The sequence below is a fragment of the Canis lupus genome, chromosome 33 (genome assembly GCF_003254725.2).
Source record: "Canis lupus dingo isolate Sandy chromosome 33, ASM325472v2, whole genome shotgun sequence".
Taxonomy (NCBI): domain Eukaryota; kingdom Metazoa; phylum Chordata; class Mammalia; order Carnivora; family Canidae; genus Canis; species Canis lupus.
In genome coordinates, this window is record NC_064275.1 from 19,551,218 (window position 1) to 19,572,232 (window position 21,015).

Here is a 21,015-nt window from a genome sequence, read left to right on the forward strand (position 1 = left end):
AGACAATTTTATCTTTATTGATAATGAAAAGCTATTATAATTAATTCATAACTCTTAGAGTATAAACTCCTTGAGGGAAGGGTCTTACAGATTTTCCTGTAAGAAAATCTGTTTCTTGGGGTTTTGAACAGCATTTGTTGAAAATAGGCTGAGTGAAAATATCTCCCAAATTGTGCTTTATCATTTACCAGGTTCCTTCTAAACTTCAACAAAAGAATAATATGGATTGACTTGTATTTAGAAAATCAACAATTGCAGTCTAGATTCAAACATCACTGTTTGATGCACCCAACTTGAATCAAAGGATGCTTCAAATCCCACTAGGCTGGAGATAAATACACTCAAGGCTTTGAGAGGAGTCTCTTAAGGGAGTTCAGAATGAGACAGCCTCTCAGCTTTACTTCACGATTTTAACTATCAAAAGAAGTAAAGTAAAACTTTGTAACCAATTGAAGATGCCGGAGCCAATCTAGGAGTTAATTTTCACCACCAATTTTAAATAAACTCAATTTTAATACTTTAAATGATTTCTGTAAAATGCATATATTGTTGTCTTAAGTATGATGTTTCATACAGCATGGTGGTTCAGTGTGTGGGGTATAAATCTAGGCTATCTAGAGGCAGAATCACCTCTGCCACCTACTAGATCTGAAACTTTGAGCAAGTTAATGTGTGCCTCAGTGGCCTCTTCTGTAAAATTGGGATAATTAGAGTACCTATATTCTTGGGTTGTTGGGAAAAATCTTAGAACAGTTTCTGGCACATAGAAATAATAAATAAATGTCAGTTCCCAATATTTATTATATGCTTGATAATAGTATTACAAATTACCTAGAGAAATGGCTCACACTCAGAAACATGTACAGAGATCTGGATACTGGAAACAATCTTTCATTTATGGTCTCCAGCAATAGAGCAATCTTACATGCACAACTCAGATATTCAAATATTTCAGATGGTTCTCAGATATTTCTCCTCAAACCCAGTGAAAGTTCTTTGGACTTTCTTATTCTTATCACTACCATGATGGGCTATTGTATTAGTTATACATTGCTTTGTAACAAATTATAGTGAAATTTAGGTGCTTAAGATTATACACCTATTAGTTTCTGTGGGTCAGGAATTCTGGAGCAGCTTAGCTGGATGATTCTGTCTCAGAAGAGTATAGTCAAGATGTTGGCTAGCACTATAGTCCTCTGAAGACTTGATTGGGGGTTGGAAGATCCACTCTCAAGGTGGATCATTAATGTACTAGAGAAGTTGATGCTGGCTGTTGACAGGAAGGTTCAGATCCCCACCATACGACCAATCCATAGGACTGCCTGAGTGTCCTTATGACATGGTTCCTCTCTCCAAGAGCAGAGATGAAAGAGAACAGTGTCTTTTTAAAAAATACTTAATTTAGAAAACATTTATTGGAGTTCAATTTGCCAACATACAGCATAACACCCAGTGCTCATCCTGTCAAGTGCCCCCCTCAGTGCCTATCACCCAGTCACCCCAACCCCCCGCCCACCTCCCCTTCCACCACCCCTTGTTTCCCAGAGTTAAGTGTCTCTCATGGTTTGTCACCCTCACTGATATTTCCCACTCATTTTCTCTCTCTTCCCCTTTATTCCCTTTCATTATTTTTTATATTCCCCAAATGAATGAGACCATATAATGTTTGTCCTTCTCCAATTGACTTACTTCACTCAGCATAATACCCTCCAGTCCTATCCATGTTGAAGCAAATGGTAAGACTTAATTTTTTTAAAGCAATTTTAGTTTCATGGCAAAATTAAGGGAAAAAGAGATTTTTTCCATATATACCCTGCCTTCGTACATGCATAGCCTGCCCCATTATCAGCACACCCCACTAGAGTGGTACATTTGTTACAATTGATGAGCCTACCTTGACACATCATAATCACCCAAAGTCCATAATCACCCAATGACCATATTATGGTCACTGTTGATGTTCACAATATCTTTTATGACTACCTCTTAAGTCACATTCTATCATTTCTGTAACATCTTATTGGTTATTCATTGTGGTAGAGGATTACATGAGGGCAGGAATACAAGGAGGCAGGACTCCTTAAGGACCATCTCAGATGTTGACGACCCTAGCATTTTACTCCTTTCATGCATTTCATTTATGCAGTTAGTATAGAGGATCTCTGATAGCCAAAGCATAGGCCAGGTGCTGTTTTAGTGCATAGACGTGTGGGAGTTTTCAGTTCTGCTCTTAAAAGTATGATACTTGGTGGAGAGGATGAAGTCCCCCCAACCCCCACCCCAGCCTGTTTGTAGTAGTACAGGGCAATATGAAATAAATATCAAGAAGTAGCGATATCCATCAGTAGTGATGGATATCATCCATCCCTGGATGTTCAGAGGAAGAAAAGTAACTTTTGTTTGGCATTTCTGAAAAAATGGAATGTATTCCCAGTCATTGAGGATGAAATAGAATCCTTGTGGGTGGAGACAAGGGAGAGTGTATTTTATGCAGAGTGAACCATGTAAACAAGATCACAGAGTTAAGAAAGCAAGCTGAATGTTAGAGGCCAGCAATCAGAATAAAAGCTTATGTAGGGAGGAGGAGGTAAAGGAAGGGAGAAGTCGGCTGGGGCCAATTTATGGATGTCCTCAGGAACTATGTTAAAACTTCTAAAAAAAAAAAAAAAATTCAGTAAACAATGGAAGAAGATGAAGTTTTGCCTGTTTTGTTTTAAGCTGTCAGGTAATGTGCTAAAAAGGATCTTTTAGGTTACCCTCCAGGAGGAGTTGAGAAGGGAAAGATCAGAAACAAACTGGATGGGAAGAACTTGTAATAGTCCTAAGGAGAACAGGTAGGACAACAAATGTTACATGTAATAGGATTAGAAAGTAACAGGAGTAATTTTGAAGGGGGAATTTGCCGAATTTAGCACTTGGTTAAATGATCCTTTATTTGAGGAAGCTGTCCCAGTAACTTAAGCTTTGGTGAATTAGAGAAGGAATTGATTTAAAGAGGAAGATGGTGAGTTTGTAATAAGACAGTGGATTACAAAGGACTAGAAGATCCCTTGTATGCTCTTTCCCCCCTCCCCCTCCCCTGCCCACTGAGGCTGAGTTTCCCTGAGTAGTTGCTCTCTGACATAGATTAAATCCTCAAAGTTTGAGGATTCGGGAAATCCTATCATTGAGGTAAAGAAGTTCAGTGTGGGGCAGAGCAGGGCTAAAATCTCAAGAAATTGAACTGAATTAGTTGGCTCAAGATTCTGTTGAGCTCAATTGGTAACCATGATGGTGAGCAAAAGATGAAAAGGTGAAACTATTATAGACTGAGAATAATATAGTTGAGGCTCTAGGTTTGAGATCATATGGACATGGTTTCACATCCAGCTCTCCATTTCTAACTGACTTTTGGTTAAGATATTTAATTTTTAGTGACCTCAGTTTTCTGATTTTTCATAGGATTCATAATAGAGACTTGTGAAGTTTTAGTGAACTGTTTGGCTTGTAAAAGCTCTTGGCATCTTGGCTGGAAGATAGTAAGCATTCTGTAATAAATTAAAGAGGTTTATAGAGATGGTGAGCTTTATGTTACTGCGATAGGAAAATTGATATTGTCTCAGAATCTTTTAGACCAAGTTAGAAGAATTGTCAGTCTCTTGGAATTCAATAGTTCCTTACTGCACGTAGTTGGAGGTAAGGAATACCATATGTGCTTATATTAGGAGATATGGTAAATGGCGTTGACAAAACCATTGGCAAGTGTGCCTATTAATAAAAACACTACTAATATTCATTCTACATACCCATGAACTTACATTCTTGTTCAGTGGTTTCAAGTTAAGTCTTCCCTTTACCCCAAATTAACAATGAGAGTTGGTCTTTACTTGTGAGTTCCTTCTTGATGGGAAGGTATATTAAGATAAATTACATGCTTAGACAGCTATATATAAAAATCACAAATATGATTTCCTAATATCTTTTCTATCAATTAACTAAGAATAATGGAAGGAAAGTTGATATTCTTTGGGATAATTTATCCAATATAGGAATAACTTTGTCAGTTTCTTTGAATTCAAGCTGGGTTAGGAGGAAAACATTTTTTTAAAAAAGTTTATTTTCAGTAATCCCTGTATATAATATAGAGCTTGAACTCATGACCCTGAGATCAAGAGTCACATACTCTTCTGAGCCAGCCAAGTGCACCCCCCAAAATTCAAGTAATTGGGAATCCAAGGGGAGTGGCTTTTGGAAATGGTGGTTCTGAGGCTTCAAACAGTGGCTTTAGGAATTTTTTTTTTTTTTTTTTTGGTGCTTGTCTCTGGATTAGGTCTTTCCTCAGGCAACTTCTTTTAATGCTTGCCAGAAGCTTCAGACCCTTACTCTGTTTAAGAAACTTCCACAAAGAGAGGGTGTTTCCTGGTGGCTCAGGAAAATAGTCTCAGGATTAGCTCAGATTCCTCTGATATCATCACGTGCCCTCTCCTGAACCAGTCACTGTAGCTAGGGGAATATCATGCTCCAATCACCTTAGTTCACATCACATTTCTTCTCCTGTTACTGGTGATGGAATCAATTGTAACAAATGTCATGGATTGAAAGTAGGAGGGGGCTTTTCCCAAGGAAAATCATTATCCTATTACTAGGAGTAGGGCAAATGAATACTCTGAAGGCAAAACTTCCCACAGAAATTTCTTGTAATTCATGAGTTGTCAGTCAAGATTCAGGTATAAAAGTGCACCAAGGGCAATAGGTGGGAGAGCCTTGATCACTCTCCTCTCTGTAGGTTTTTTGCTTTTTAGCCTGCTCTAACCCTGTGATAGCACATTGCAGGCAGTCCATCAATACTTGTAGGAATGAGTTGAACCTGATTCAGACTCACGCATTCTCTTAGGCTTGAATGCTTCAGGTTTTCTCCCACAGTCATTCTATTTAGTTTTTATAGATATATTTTTACAGATATATAATACAGAGCAGGAAACCGGGGGTTCTAAAGAAACAAAATGAATCCTCATTTTTTTTTTTTTTTTCAGATTGACCCCTCCTCTCTTCTAGCTCTTCGGGCCTCTCAAAACTTTTTCGGAAAAGGAAAAGTGGATGTTTTTGAATGACCAATCATTTTTAAGAGGAAGCTCTGGTGGAAAGTTAGAAAAACTATACCAGATGTAGAAAATTAATAGATGGAAAAACTTAAGCTGCTCTGGATGACAGGGAAGAAGGTATCTCTTTCCAAGTGCTTTGGAGGGGCAGCTCAAAGCACTTTAATCTTTGATGAATGTGATTGAACTCTTTCCGCTACTCAAGGAAAGACAGAAGTGCTCACAAGGGCTCATCCTGTGCTGGCTCCCTGCCACCAACAACCCTGCCTTCTGCATAATTATCAGGCCTTTAACTTTTCTGTTCCTAGCATTTTAAAATTCCTCTTTCAGACAAGAAAATCTAATAGATGAGATACATATAGCAAATGAAAGCCAGTAAGAGCATTGGAATGAGAACAAGGAATTTAGAGTGGGTGCTGCATTAGTGGACTTTATGTAGCTGTATGTTTTTAGTGTCTATTCTCTTCCATCTACCATGGCCTCCCCTCCAAGTCCCTCTTAGCAACATTGTCTAGGTATCATGGGAAAATGTTCATGGACAGAGATGCTGTGGTATCACAAATCCAGGCATGTTAGGATGAAACCAATGAGTAAAACATGTCCTCTGAGTCAGAAGTCTGAGACTTTTGCTAGTTAACTAATATATTCTTCACTTGATGGTAAAATACTTTTGAGGACATGGAAAAGGTGAAAACATAGCTCAACCATACACTAAAGACTGACAAACACCTTGAAGCTTATATCTTGGAATATTCTCTGCTGCCTGTGCCACAGATAGAATTGGATTGAGATAAACACACAAACACATAATTCCACAAACCAACAAAACAATGACAGATCCAGACAATAGAAGACCTAAAGATACCCACCAATCACCAGGATCTGTGCCTACCACAAATCCAACGTATTCTGTCCCTGTAGAATGATGCTTTTTATATTGTCCTTATTTTGACACCATGATTTCCTAGCAGTCCATCTAGAAGCATTCAGAGAGAGCTTCCAGAAATAATTGAACATCAGAATGGGAAGTTTTTGCATATGTATGTATAGACGAACATGGCACATTCCATTTGGAAGATCCACTTAAAAGAATGTAGGAAGGACCTGGGCAGTAGTATATGTTCAGAATTTCCATGTCCCATGGATTTTCTGGATTCAGAGAATCAGAGAGCACAGATTCTGCTGCTTTAGTGGAGAGAAGTTGCCCTAGGTGAGTGCACAGAAATGAGGAAGGAGATCTTTTAGCCCTGATTGAAATCTGTGCGTCTGAGAAAAGAATCTGTCCATGTTTGCATTTTATTTTTCCAAATTTTCCGAAGCCAAGAAAATGTGGAGAATCAACTCCCGTTGGTTTTGCACTTTGCAATTTATAAAGCATATTTTATATTCCTCTCTCATGATTCCTGAAATAATCCTATGAGTTGGCCATGTTAGGTGTTATTCTACAAATGGAGATGCCTAGGCCCACAGAGGCTTAATGTCTTGCTTAACTTGTAAAAAATGGAATGGATATCAAAATGTTCTTACTCAAGCTCAGTTATCTTTCTTACAGAGTTTCAGACAAACCAACAACAAAGACAAAGGGTTAAATTGAGATGCACCAGAAATATCTGGAGCCCAAAACAGGGTGAATGGTGGCAAATGGCTAGCTTGTGATTATAGTCTATATGTGCTGGTAAGACAATCTTGGGCAAAGAAGGAACTTGGGGGGTAGAAGCAAGGATGAAATGAAAAAGATGGAAGAGAGAGTGTTGTGGAGTAGTTTTTGTTGTTACCAGCAATGCCACTCTGTTTTTAACTTTCCAAACTGCATGTACGTCAGAATACTAATTCTTGAATTTGACACTTTTAAAAAATATTTGAGAGTGAGCATGTGCATGCAAGGGTGGGGGGCAGGGAGGAGCAGAGAGAGAAAAGCAGACTCCCCGCTGAGGACTTTGCCTGACCAGGGAACAGGGCTGGATCTCACAACACTAACCTGAGCCATAATCCAGGGTTAGATTCTTAACCAACTGTGCCACCCAGGCACCCCAATTTATGACACCCTTTTAATACAATTGTTTGTCTCTTTTCTCCTGTGGCTTAAAAAAATAACAATTACATTAAGTTTTCTTTACTGCCAAGTCCCGTCTGCAACCATAATCCAAAACTACCAAACTTCCCCGTTGGTTTTGTGGAAACACCTGTAATTATCTCCTAGCAATATCTGCCTAATTCATGTACCCGTGGGGCAAGCACTGGGAATAATTACCTCTCTGTAACCTGCCTTGAACAGACTTGCAAAATACCAAGCCTTGCTTTGCCCCCTTTGTCCTTCCTGACATTATACCCGGGCCCCTGGTCATTATATAACACTGCAGCTCACTGGGAAAGTAGAGCTACAGCCAAACAGGTGAGCATGGAGCTTTATTTATGAAGGACATGTAGGTTTAGTCTCCGCTTCAACTCCTTAGTCTTATTTCTTTATTCCTCACAACTCTCCAAACCTATGTCTGAATGTATGCTTGCCTGAAACCAGAAGCAGATGAAATTCATTAGGTTACACTACAGTGCTGTTACTGATCTTCACCCCAAACCTCAGGAAACAAAGGCAGGCATATCCTCAGCTTTCAGCTTTTATCTTCTCTTCTTTTTTTTTTCCTAGGCCTGGAAAGTTGCAGATAGGATGCATCTAAAATCAGAGTTTGGAAGGAAGACTTTTTCAAAAGGTTTTTATTGGGCAGGAAATGCCACATCTTAAAGCATAGCAGTGTGTTCCTATGGCTGGTACAGACATCTGAAGTCCTTGAAAACCAGCAGGGAAGATAACCAAACTTTTGGCCTATAAATGCATAGAATAGAAGAAAGAGTTGGCAATTATTTGGATTGTGTATTCACCATGAAGAACCAATTAAAACATAATTCAGGATCTTTTGGATTTAGTTTGTTGGCTAGTCATGGGCATAAGTGAACCGTAAAAATCATTTCTATTACTTTAAATGTGTTAACTGTGAAACTATCACTTCTGAAACATTGGATGAAAAAATGAGGACCTAAAGTTTGGTCAGTATAGGGAAAGCCTTTGCAGTTGGCACCCCTGTGGTTCCAGCTTCTTTTCCTGGCACAGCACTAAAATGGCACATGCAACTTTCATCAGCACTAGCGTGTTGCTCATTTAGCATTTAGGAAACACAGTGAATAGCAATTATCAGCCAAATAGCTGGGAAGTGAAAATGACCTAGTAATCAGAGTAAATATACATTATGCTGTCATATTCTAATGTGTAAATATTGGAGAGAAATTGCAGAACATGGACATGCAGAATCTTTCTTTTGAGGCCTTGTATGAATGCAAGTCCTGTCTTAGCTCTCTGGCATGTTTTCTGGACGACTGCTACTAAACATGCCAATTTGGTGAATAGTAGGTCATCCTCATGATTTGCTTGCTTACAGGTATCTTGACCAGAAAAGGCATTGCCCTGATTTTTTGTAAATTCTAAACTTGGCTCCCAGTGACCAGGAGACATATGGAGAGATGATAGCAGCTTGGTGGGAGTTTAGACATCATAAACCTTGCACAGCTAGTTGCTTTAGTTGCTTATTCCAATCCAGCTGCATGTTAATATTATAGAATCCTTCTTCCTTTGTTGAGCTTGGAAAATATTAAAAAGCTGCCACTGTCATTTTGCTTATCATCCTCTTCTAAGCAAGGCAGGTGGGGATAGTATCGATGCTGCAAAATGTTTACTAAATTGAGCACCTGGATTCCATGCTGTGAAACAGAGGGGCACAAGAAGAATAGGCTGGATCTTCATTTCAGAAGCTTGTGTGAATGTAGTACCAGGAAAATTAGACTAGCTGATGACTCAAGTTCATTATCAGCAAGGTTCTAGACAGCAGGCATACAGAATTGCCCCATGTCTTCTATTAAGGGCTAACAGTAGATCCAATCCTACCGCTACAGTAGAAGAGAAAGTAGGGTGCTGGTTGTAGTAGAGGTTTGTTGGTTTGGAGGCACACAATATCCCTTTTCCCATTGCTTAAATCTTCTTGATATTTCAAGGGATAGAAGGGGGCAAATTCTCTCCCTACTTGTCTTTCCAGGATAGCCAAACAGTGAGCATGTGCCCTAATCTTAGCTAATCACTCTCTTGGCCAAAACAAAACCCCAAAACCCGCTCATTTGAAGCATCTTCTGAGATAATGCTGAGACCTTTGAGATCTACTTGTTCACAATTGTTCTAAGTTGGGCTCTTCAGCCTTCTGTTTTGATTATCTGTGTATTTCCTGGTCACTTTCCTACAGTATAGTTCTTGCACAAATTCACTAGAGCTATTTCTGTTGCTAGAAACCAAAGAAGCTTAAGATTTTTTTTAAACTGAAGTGTTGCAGATGACTGCTTACAGGGGGTCAAAGGGAACATCAAGTATGCGGTGGATCCCTGGTAGTAACAGTCTGAATATGGTACTATAGCATTGGAATGTCTAAATCATAGGGGCGATCTTAATACTTCAGAATGGTAGTGCTTGCCCATGTTTCTGATCTTTCTCTACTTCATCTAGTCATAGCTTGGTTAATTAAGATGGTGCCCTGGTCTTAATAAGATCCACGTACATAAAGCAAAATTACTAGAGAGCTCTTGATTCAATATATGTACACCTCAAACAGTATCTATTTTCAGTAGACGAGGTTGCAAAGGAAACTGCAAGCCCTGTCCCCAGATGGAATCGTTTCCCTTGTCCATGTATCAGCAGCAGTCAGCAAGTATTTTAATTTTTGTCTCTACAGAACTCTAAAATCAAAACATTAATTAACAAGGGCATACGAGTTATTTGTCTTAGCTGCTATAAGGAAAACAAACATAAGGTAGAGTTTTTGCCCACAGAGAACATGTAACCTTTTTGGAGAGTTTGCCAAGTAAACAGATTTGAAGCTTTTATAAGAAAGAATCTCCAAGCTGGAGAGACCACGAAAGACTGTGGAGAAAAGCAGAATTCTTTCATTGTGAATTTACTGCTGATTTTCAGCTCACTTCACAGGACTTCCCAGTCCAGAGTAGACCTGAACAGTGTCATTGCCTTGTCAGGCCAGTGGTGCAGCTGATTTTCCCCAGGATGGCCTCTACCCAAAGGGACTTGAGATGGTGATAACTAAATGATTTGGCCTTAGGGGTGTGTGTCTGTGTATGTGTGTCGTGTGTGTGTGTGTGTGTGTGTGTGTGTGTGTGTAAGTCAGTGTGTCAAAGATAAATCTTCTGTTTGCTGCCTTCTGTGAGCTTCCTTGAAAGAAGAAATGGAAGGTAGAGTACATCTCAAAGCAATTTACTTCCTAATGTTGCGAATTGCTGTGAGAAGGAAATTTGTGAAAAATCTACAGCAATGTACAAGTAACAAAATGTTTGAACTGGAACTCAGGGGATGAGCACCCCCGTCTCTACCTACTTGCTTTTTCATTCTGGCCGAACATGTCTGAATTCTTTAAGAAAATTCTGTCTCTGAACTTGATAGATCTATTTGCAGGTGGCTAAGTTGGGCTGGATTGATTATTCACTTGCTCTTATTTTGTAGAATAAGAAAACAGTTGAACCAGTATATCCCAGTTTCCATTCTGAGACAGCATGTGAAAGGATTAGGATTCCTTATATTTAACATTTTTACTCACCTTCATTATAATAACACATGGGGGGGGGCAGAAACTATTCTCCACTTTTTTCAAATGGGGAAAAAACTGAGGAACTTTCCAAATATAACTCAGTGGCAAAGTTGGAATGAAAATTCTCATTTTCTGACTTCAAAACAGCTTGATTCACTAGGGCACATTGCTTCCCTTTGAGCATAAAATAAAAATAGCCCAACTTAATCAAACTATGTTTGCCAAGTTCTAGTCTATAGGGAACTTTTATTTTTATAGCCAAGAGTAACACACACTTTATGCTAGGGAATTTTAATGGCAGTATTGGGACAACCTATACTATAGCTTCACAAATGGAGTACAAAAGCCCGTGGGTATTTTTACCTATTAAAAGTTGTGTTAGAGAAGGAGAGCAGTCCACAAAGATTAATGCAGGACTACTTCACCCAGTTGGGAAAAATCACTTTAGTTCCAAAACTGAAATCTCATTTGCAATGCTTTCCTTCTCATACTACTCTTCAACATTAGTGACTGTACCTATAAGGCCAGACCTGCATCTTGTCTCCACCTCTCAGAGATAAATGCCTGTTGAATGAAGAGATAAAGGAATACAGTTAATGAACAATTTTTAAAGCAAAAAAAAATTATATCTGTATGACTAGGAAGCAATGAATATATAGACAAACTGAATCCAACTATAATATGATAGTATGTATTGAGGGCCAGTAGTGTTTATTGAGCGTCACTCAGAGGTGAGTTCATTATAAAATACAACCTTTTTTTTCTCCTCTAGGTGTTTTATGCATGTATCAATTCATTTAGTCATTGGAACAGTTCTGTGAACTATTATTAGCTTTATCTCAAAGATGAGGAAAAAAATATGGTCAGTATGATCTAGTCACTTTAGAGCTAGGAAAGAAAGGAACATGGGATTTGAATCCAAAGCTGGTTCTTATAGTGTTTACTTACACTTTGGTACACAAATAACCATGGCAAACTGCCAATCAGAGTAGGGGTCTCCCAGATGAAGTCCTTTACATTGACTACTATGTAGCTAAACCTTTAATTTGACTGCTTACACCCTGTAACAAAACCCACAGTTTTCTAGAGGGGTTTGGCTTGGTTTCATTAAGAACATGGGAAAAATTCATTTAAAAATTCAGTAGTATGTAGACATATTATAGAATATCAGAGGAAACTATAAATGTAAATATCCTAGTATCATTTACATTTTCTGGAGAAGGTTCAATTTGTATTTGCTTGGGTATCCAGAGTCAGGGGAGCCATGTGACAGCCTCATTCAGGGGTGAGTTCATTACAAAATGCAACATTTTTTTTCTTTCTGAATGACTTTTTACCCTGGGCGACAGGGTGGCCCTCAGCTTTCAGCCTCATGTTACCCTCACCTCAGAGTCCTTCTAGCTTGTCAACAACAGGATGGTGAGTCTTAACTCAAAGATTTCCTAATCACGGTGGTTTACTGAGATACTTCAATTTTGCCTGCCTCTCCCCTCCTCCAGCTTATATTCCAAACAATCTTACGCATGAGGAGTCAGTAACCTAGGATTCAGAGTGAAAAGAAGAGTTCCCTCCTTCCCATCCTTGCATCCCTGGTACAGTGGTGGTTTCTGCATTAAAATTGCCTTGTTCTGCAGTCTGCCTTCATTCTCTAGGGTGTGAAAGCTCTGACAGAAGAAAGGGCATATCAGAACATGGAATCTTTGTTTTCGTTAGACAAGATACTTAAAAACAATTTGGGATTTGATGTAATTTGGCTTTTGGTTTTGGAAAATATTTTTGCACATTTTTTTGGTCCATCCAGATATACACCTTTTCTGAGAGCTCCCTGCTCAAACTTATCTGGCCTTAGCAGCTCTGATCCAGGTCGTAAATTCCAAGAAAATGTCCTTGTGTGATATGACATGGCATGAGGAGGGCAGTGGGATCAGGAGGTGAAGAGGTGTTCTGGGACACCTAGGGAAGCAAGGGTGACAGGAATGGAAAGATGATCCAGTAGTTCTCAGACTGCTGGAAGCTTTGACGTGTTATTCTGTTCTAGTGTTTAACCACTTGTGGAGGCCAAGCTCTAGATGAAAATCTGAACACTACCATCTTACCATCTTGTGTATAAAGAAGGAAAACAAGGTGGGCCCACAGCTCCACTATGACCACTTTTTCTGATGGAGTACCACACACTCCATTATTGGTGCAATTTCAGAAATATGCGTGATCCTTTCTGCTGTTTCTAACTTGACAAGTGTGATCCATAAATCTCTAAAGAATTTTGCTCTGCTAAATATTCAAGAGGGTGTCTGACAGAGTGAAGGAAGGGAAATTAGCAGAGACAAAAAGAGCTGGGCAAGAGAAATAAAACAGTTACGAGAATGTAAAAAAAAAAAAAAAAGGAATTTTTTACATACCAAAGATTCTATGGAATCCTAGTGGGAAAAATGAATCTACCATATAAACGTATTAACTATTTCCATTACACTGTAATATTTCAGAAAAGAGGATAATCAGCTTATGACAGCATGGTTCCCTTATAATTCCTTTTATTTAAAACATTTTTTCGATAAGTTATTTGAAGAAAGTATCTTGTTTCCTAGTGAGGAAAACTCCACCCCTTTTTACATGGTGTGATGATTCTAGTCCAAACGCAATGAGTTTCTGGAAATGGCAAGTGAGACACTTGTTGCCATGGTGATTGTTAATAGTTCTGACTCAGATGTAGTGTTGCTATAGCAACTGCATGGAAGCCCTTGGGAGGTGGTGCAGCCTTTTTTTTTTTTTTTTTTTAATCAGCAAAAAGAGACTAGGAAGAACCATTTTAGTCGCTTCTTGCTGCACTGCAGTGACGAAGCTTTCAAGGCTATTTCATCCAGATGAAAGATCGTCCTGTTCCTGCACTGATGGAGGAGATATGTTACACTGCAGGATAAATATAGTCCCATATATCATAGTAGCAAGCACATTATCTGCCTGCTAATGAATTCTAATTTTCTGACTAATGGTTTCTCATAACACAGGCAATATCTTGAAAAATCCTTTATGTCACTGGCAATAAAAGAAAGCCAAAGGTCAAAGACTGAGCAGGTCCAAATCAGTGAGATGTAGACTGTTTCAGCCTGGATGCATCCCTATGAGGGTGACACACATGGCTAATAAAAGCATTTGGAAGGACTGTTTTGTATGGTTTGGTTCGGTTCTCTAGACTGTATGCTTGTGTAGCATCTTACATATCCCCAGTGATTGGCATGTAGAAGGTCCTCAAGAAATAGTGAGGTGAGTGAATGAATCAACTTGTCAGGCAGTGGGTAGTAGGGTTTACTTTCCCTAAGACTACTGACATAATTCTGCATCATTGCAAGGCCATTGCCACGTTCTGTGGTACGTAGAATTGAGTGCATTAAGCAGGTCTGTGTTTTTATAAAACTGATATGGGGGTGCAATTCTTTATGTCGGGACTTATTCCTGATTTTCAATTGTTAATTATCTGGGATCAGACCTTCCTAGGGCCCTCTCACTTCAACAGACAGACATATGGGGCAGATGGAATGGAATTGAAAGCAACTCCTTTGTATAGCCTCTTCTCCAGTCAGTAGATCAAAGCAAGGTCCCAAGAGTCTCCTCACTGCTGAAACAGGATTTGAAAGAGTTGAGGTAACAGCCCTGGAACTACCCTGAGACCACCTTCTACCAATTCAATCCACTGTCAACTGCCAACTTCTGTTGTTTTCTCCCATTGACTCTTGGGCTAAGCTGAGTTTTCCCTTCTCCAATATAAAGTTCCTTTGAGGACTAGAATAGTGCCTTGTTCATCTGTGCATATTTCACAGCACCTACATGATGGTTTCATATGGTAGGATCCAGTAAAACCAGCTTAAATAAAAATGTCTCCTCCTGTGATTTGCCTTTTGATTGGATTCCTTCTTGCCTCTGAAGGTAGCAGCTAGTGAATAGGAGAAAAGCATAGGTAGTAACTGGTAGGTTTGGTATTAATGGGAGCATTGCCTTTTGGGTGGAAAGTTAAGAAAGGTGACTTCTTATTAATAAGCAGTGAAATTCCTTTTTACCACACACCATGGAAGTAGCTGCTTGATCTGCTTATTTAAGAAGTAAACTTGATTTTGTGTATATATAGTAAATATTTGTGGAATGAGTGATTATCTTTTTCTAGAATCCATAAGCTTTATACACGGATTGATGATTCCAGAGAGTAGTGGACTTAGTTTATTCTCTTCGCCGAGTTCCCTGCACAGCTGGAAACTATAACAGAATGTTAGCTACATGCTAATGAACAATCTACCCCTCATTAGGCCAGTATTGAAGACAGTTATTCCCTTAAGCTGGTTGCAAAATAATTTTATTTACTAGGATGGCTCTTTGTAATGTCTTCTTCTTGTCCCTTGTTATTAGACTGTGTTTTAAATGTTTGCAAATGCCTGGAACATCTCATTTTGATAGTTCGTAGCTTCTACCCCCTTTCAAATCAGTTTCTAAATTTTTCAGGGATTTTGTAGCGGGCTGCTTTTTTTTTTTTCTTAGTTGAAAACTTTTAAACACGAATGAAAAGTTGATTTGAGAGTTGTTTAATGAGCTTTTAAAAGGGGCTTCTGTAAAACAGCAACTTGATAGTGGCTCAACTAATAAAGTCTCTTCCTTGCAGATGTACCTAGAAAGGTGAGAAAAGGTAAAAATTTGCAGTGACACCGACAGTCCACTTATTTGCTGGAATCTGAGGGGATTTCCATTAGCTACAATGTCTTTGATTCTATATTGAAAGACTCAATTAGTGGCTTACTTTTGTTATGCTCAACTCAAAGTACTTAGGAAGACTTTCTTCACCTCCATGGTCTGTCTCTCCTTTCACAAAAGCTGGTTTTGTTTCAAATAAAAATTTGGGCAGCTACCCCTCTGCCACTTATCTGCTGCTTTTTAGGGTAACCTTAACATTGCCTTCTCTTTTTCCTTTTCCTCAAACCCGACCAAGAGTTCACCATCTTTATGTTTTCTTGAATTGTGGTAAAATAAAAAACGCATAATATTTATCATATTAACTGGTTTTTTGGTGTATAGTTCAGTTGTGTTAAGCATATTCACACTGTTTCTGAAAACCTCTCTTTTATATCCAGTTAGATCCCATAACCAGAAAGAAGGGGGAAGTAATGTGGAGGTTGGGGAGGTAAAGCATTGTATCATGAGAAGCAGAGACTCCACAGGTAAAATATACTAGGTGAGGAAAAGACTCGAGAGTGATGGCTAGTATATAGGTTTCCCCCACTATCCAGAAGTAGAGCATCCCCATGAAATCTTTTGTAAATAGAAATGGCGTAAAGTAAAGCAATTACCATAGTTTATATTTTTTAAAAAAAATTAGAGCCTTCTCAGACCCCAAAAACAACCTCTCTTAGGCTTTTCTGGTACCTCAGGACATATCTTGCTATAGGGTGCACAAAATAAAGCAGAGATGCTCAATCCAAAGAGACACAATCCAAAGCTATGGCAGCCTGAGGCTGAGTTGCTGAGTAGTTCGTGGGAAAGAAGCGTGGCAGTGCCACTCTTGCTGCTCTGGGTACACTCTGCCTTTATATGGGCTTGCTGCAAACAAATGCTGAATGCCATTTTTACTTTCCACTGTTTTCATAAAAAACAAAAATCCCCTTTGAATTTTGTTGTTGTTAATGAAAACAGGTACTTGTATAGGTCTTTCGTAAAATTAGCATGATACAAACTATCAAAAAGCAGGAAAGAACCTATTTAGAGTGTCAGAAAGCCAGGAAGTGAGCTATTTCAGCCCAGTATAAGTTTATAGAGACGTAAGTTAAGACATGAACCCAGACTAGTTGTAGATCTGAGGATTCATCCAGTGCTTAACTGTGCAGAGAGGTAGTAGGAGCCAATGTGGCGAGTACAGAGAATACTACAGAAAAAGGGGAATATAATTATGAATATATAGAAGAAAAAGCATACTTTGGAAAGGATTTTTTTTAATTTTATAAATTTATTTTTATTGGTGTTCAATTTGCCAACATATAGAATAACACCCAGTGCTCATTCCATCAAGTGCCCCCCCCCTCAATGCCCATCACCCAGTCACCCCCACCCCCCTGCCCACCTCCCCTTCCACCACCCCTAGTTCATTTCCCAGAGTTAGGTGTCTCTCATGTTCTGTCTCCCTTTCTGCTATTTCCCACTCATTTTTTCTCCTTTCCCCTTTATTCCCTTTCACTATTTTTTACTATTCCCCAAATGAATGAGACCATATAATGTTTGTCCTTCTCTGATTGACTCATTTCACTCAGCATAGTATCCTCCAGTTCCATCCACGTCGAAGCAAATGGTGGGTATTTGTCGTTTCTAATGACTGAGGAATATTCCATTGTATACATAGACCACAGCTTCTTTATCCATTCGTCTCTCAGTGGACACCGAGGCTCCTTCCACAGTTTGGCTATTGTGGACATTGCTGCTATAAACATCAGGGTGCAGGTGTCCCGGCGTTTCATTGCATCTGTATCTTTGGGGTAAATCCCCAGCAGTGCACCCAAAGTCTAGAAGAAAATTTTAGAAAATTGGCTTTTCCTGGGCAATACAACATAAAATCTAGGAAAGAAAAGCAGAAATATGAAAACATCATAGGATAGGATGCAAAAACAGATGGATGGCATAACCTTTAATATATGCAACACTTCATAGCCCTATGGACTGCTATAAATCATCTGAACCTAAGATATGCTTGAATATTAACATGAAGGAATGCCTAGAAATCAAGACAATATGCAATAACCTATTAATTAAGGCCCCAAGTAAATGATCTAGACCTTCTGTGTACGGAGATGTCAGGAAGAGGCAAGTTCAATGTTGGCTGGTATTATCAGCCATAAAATTTGGCTCAGCAGGAGGGAAGTGAGAATAAAATTCCAGAAAGGGGCAGTGGCATGATCAGAAGCTTTTGTTTTGGGCAAATGCCATCTTCCTCAAACTGTCCTCAGATACCTTAATTTCAGTCTTTTTCATTCATTTGTTTAACATTTCAAAATTTGACACCACTTTCTGGTCAATATTCTCTTACCTGGACTTCTTCTGAATCTTTGCATAAGGTTTAGTTTACCTATCTTGAGTTCATGGACTTCTCTCAGGCAAGAGTGTAAAGTGTCTAATATCTCAATAATATTATAATTTTTCTAACTAGTGCTAATTTTCAGTCTGATCAGGCATTTTTCAGGCAATTCCACAATAACTTTGTGTGGTAGGGTTGATGATCGAGTCCCATTGTACAGGTGAGAATATTTTAAAAAGCTAAAGGCTTTTCCTAGGCTTTTCTTCTGTAGAGCAAAAAAAATGATTAGTACTTGAATCCAGGGTTTTGATCCCAGCCTCATTCTCTTTGTGACAAGAGTAGCAAGTGAATTATAAGAGTAAAGGAAGAGAAAGGTCGTAGAAATGAGCAAATGAAGATGTTTTACTTGTCTTAGAAGTAAGGCTGTGGATGCTTGAAGACACTGGGAAGGAACCTGACTTCCCTCTCCAACAACAGACAGTTATTTACTCAGCTATGGGGTAAAGGATATTAGGATTAGAGTACTCTCTCTGAGAAATAAAGGTTAGGGAACTTAAGGTATGGACCTAATGAAAAAGGAGAGTTAGTCTGGACAGGTACTAGGACCATGGACCACATTTTGGAGAAGCAGGAGTATAGGTGATAAAATTCACCTGATTTAGCAAGTGAATGGAACTAAGTAGAAGGGAAACAAAAGCAAAGAACAAAAAGTAATGATCAAAGGAAGAAAACCGAAGAGGGATAATGATCCAGAGAAGAGCATAATGTCTGTAGGGCACATTCCAGAATAGAAATCTTGCATAACCAGAACTATGATGCAAGTTTGGTAACAACCATTTGACAACTGACAGTCAAGAAAATCCTATATTCATTTTCAAGGCAGGTTGCTTTTCATAGTGCTACTGACTGTGGTCTACATAAGGGAATAGTAGTCATGCCTTGTTGACAGTACAGAACTGTTACAGGAAAGCAAGATTCTGGGATGACTGGAGGGATGGTTGGTGGTAGGACGTTTTCACGTAACGTAACTAATATAGTAGCTCAGTATTAACACACTAGTCTTATAATCTGATGTGAAATTTGCCAAATTATTTTATGCACTGGTATGTGATTATCCTTGTACTTTCTTAATGCATATACTTTTAATGGTTGAATACATTTTTCACTGCTCAAACTGAGTCTCTCTCTCCTGTTTTTAATGTTTTCTAGTTCTAGGAATCCTTATATTCTTGGCCTCGTGTACTTTTGCACACATTGGATTTTTTTAATGTAATCAACAATTTTGATAATGCCAGTAGTATTCCCTTCTCCCTGAAAGGTGCATGAGGATTCATATGTAGGGATATAATGGCCAGAAGTCTATAAGCGAGAGCAAACAATGCAACTCTTTATTCATTACCAGTGCAAACTTAGAGAGCTGAATTTAGTCACATTTTCAAAGAGAATAGTTAAAAGTTAACATGCATTTTAATTTTGTTCTGTTTTACCCAGAAAATTACCATTCAAGCTGCAGGCACTCTCTTTCTCAACAGTATTTTAGACCTGGAGAGAACCAGACTGCTGGACAAGCCTGGCATATCAGGCTTATCATGTACTCCACCTTGCCTCACCTGTTTGCTGCCAGGAATATAATTCTGAACCCTAGAAGCACTTGGTAACCCTCTCATTATTTTAAGGCATTTCGGGTACACATAATGTCTGATTTTCCTCTTTTCTCATTGAATTCACACTAACTGGCAATCTCTGTCCAGCTGTCGGTTCCTTGTCTCCTAATTCTCACCAATTTCTAGATCCACAGCAGAGAGATCCATCTTTTCTGACAAGTAGACATGCACACAACTTCTTGAGGCCTATTGTCATTGCCTTGGAAGTATATTAGTTTGGTAGGGCTGATGTAATAAAGTACCACAACCTGGGTGGTTTCAACAGCAGAAATTGTTTCACAGTTCTGGAGGCTGAGTCCAAAATGGATATGTCAGCAGGGTTGGTTCCATCTAAGAGTTGTGAAGAAGAGATCTGTTTCATGCCTCTCTCCTAGTTTCTGGTGGTTTCCTGGCAACCTTTAGTGTTCCTTGGCCAGTAGAAATGTTGCTCTGATTCCTGCCTGTATCTTCACGTGGTATTGTACTTGTGTGCTTGTTTATTTCCAATTTCCCCTTTTTATAAAGACGCCAATCCTATTGAATTAGAGACCACCCTAACAATATCACTTTAACATGATTACCTCTATGAAGACCCTACCTCCAAATAAAGTTACATTGTAAAGTACTAAGAGTTAGGATGTCAACATATTAGTTTGGGAGTGGGGGCAGAGCTCAACTCATAACAGTATAAAACTTTCTACATTAGAAAACACAACAAAGGGGCACCTGGGTGGCTCAGTGGTTGAGCGACTGCCTTTGGCTCACATGGTGATCCCGAGGTCCTGGAACTGAGTCCCACATCAGGCTCCCTGCGGGGAGTTGCCTTTCTCTCTGCCTAGTCTCTGCCTTTCTCTGTGTGTCTCTCATGAATAAATTAAAAAAAATTCTTGAAAAAAAAAAAAAAACACAACAGAATATTTTTAAAGACTTACTTTGGAATTAGTTTCTTACTGATTTGACTTCTTCATGTGGTCTTTATCTTTCTCCATTTCCCTCCTTTAATCCTTTCTTTTGTAGGACCCTCCCTTAGAAATCTGTTTCCTTTCAGTTCTAATTATCTCTTTCAAAGTTTGTTTTCTCTTACATTGGTTTTTCCTTGCTAATTTCCACTTTCTTTTCTTTATAGATACATGCTTCTCCTCCTTTTATCCAAAAAAAGGGTTAACTATCTCTGAACCAGTAATTATCAACCATGGAAGTGAAATCACCTAGTGAGTCCCAGGATTGTGAAATATGTTCAGATAATTTATTCCTTATAATTGGTAAAATACCCAGTTCTACCAAATGATTTGCCTTTTCAAAATATGTATTTCAGAATAAACCCTTAATATTCATTCATCTGTATTCTGATACGCTCTCTTATGCAGGAAGAAAGGGAAGTAACATCCAGTGTGTAAGAATTTGTATGTAATGGATAGACCACCATATCTGTGCCCACAGAGTGTGTCACACATGTGGCTCAACCATCACGTGGTCGAGGCAGAAAACTCTCTCCTCTAGACCCAAAGAGTCCCTGTGGAACAGGGATCTCCCTTGGGGAGGTAAAGAATAATTTGTTTTCAGTCTAAACCTGTCCTTTTAAAGTTTAAATCAAATGTATACATTTTCTGAGATAACCCAGAGCT

General features: G+C 38.9%; 1 long non-coding RNA gene across 1 annotated transcript in view; it reads right to left on the reverse strand.

Annotated features, from left to right (window-relative positions):
- Positions 1-13,054, reverse strand: part of LOC112641224 (uncharacterized) — a 32,824-nt gene extending 19,770 nt beyond the window's left edge. Inside the window, exons 1-2 of the long non-coding RNA XR_003124560.3 lie at positions 12,805-13,054; positions 11,225-11,272 (exon numbers count right to left, since the gene is read on the reverse strand). This is a non-coding gene — a long non-coding RNA (uncharacterized LOC112641224). The remainder of the gene's footprint in view (positions 1-11,224; positions 11,273-12,804) is intronic.
- Positions 13,055-21,015: the final 7,961 nt, after the last annotated feature.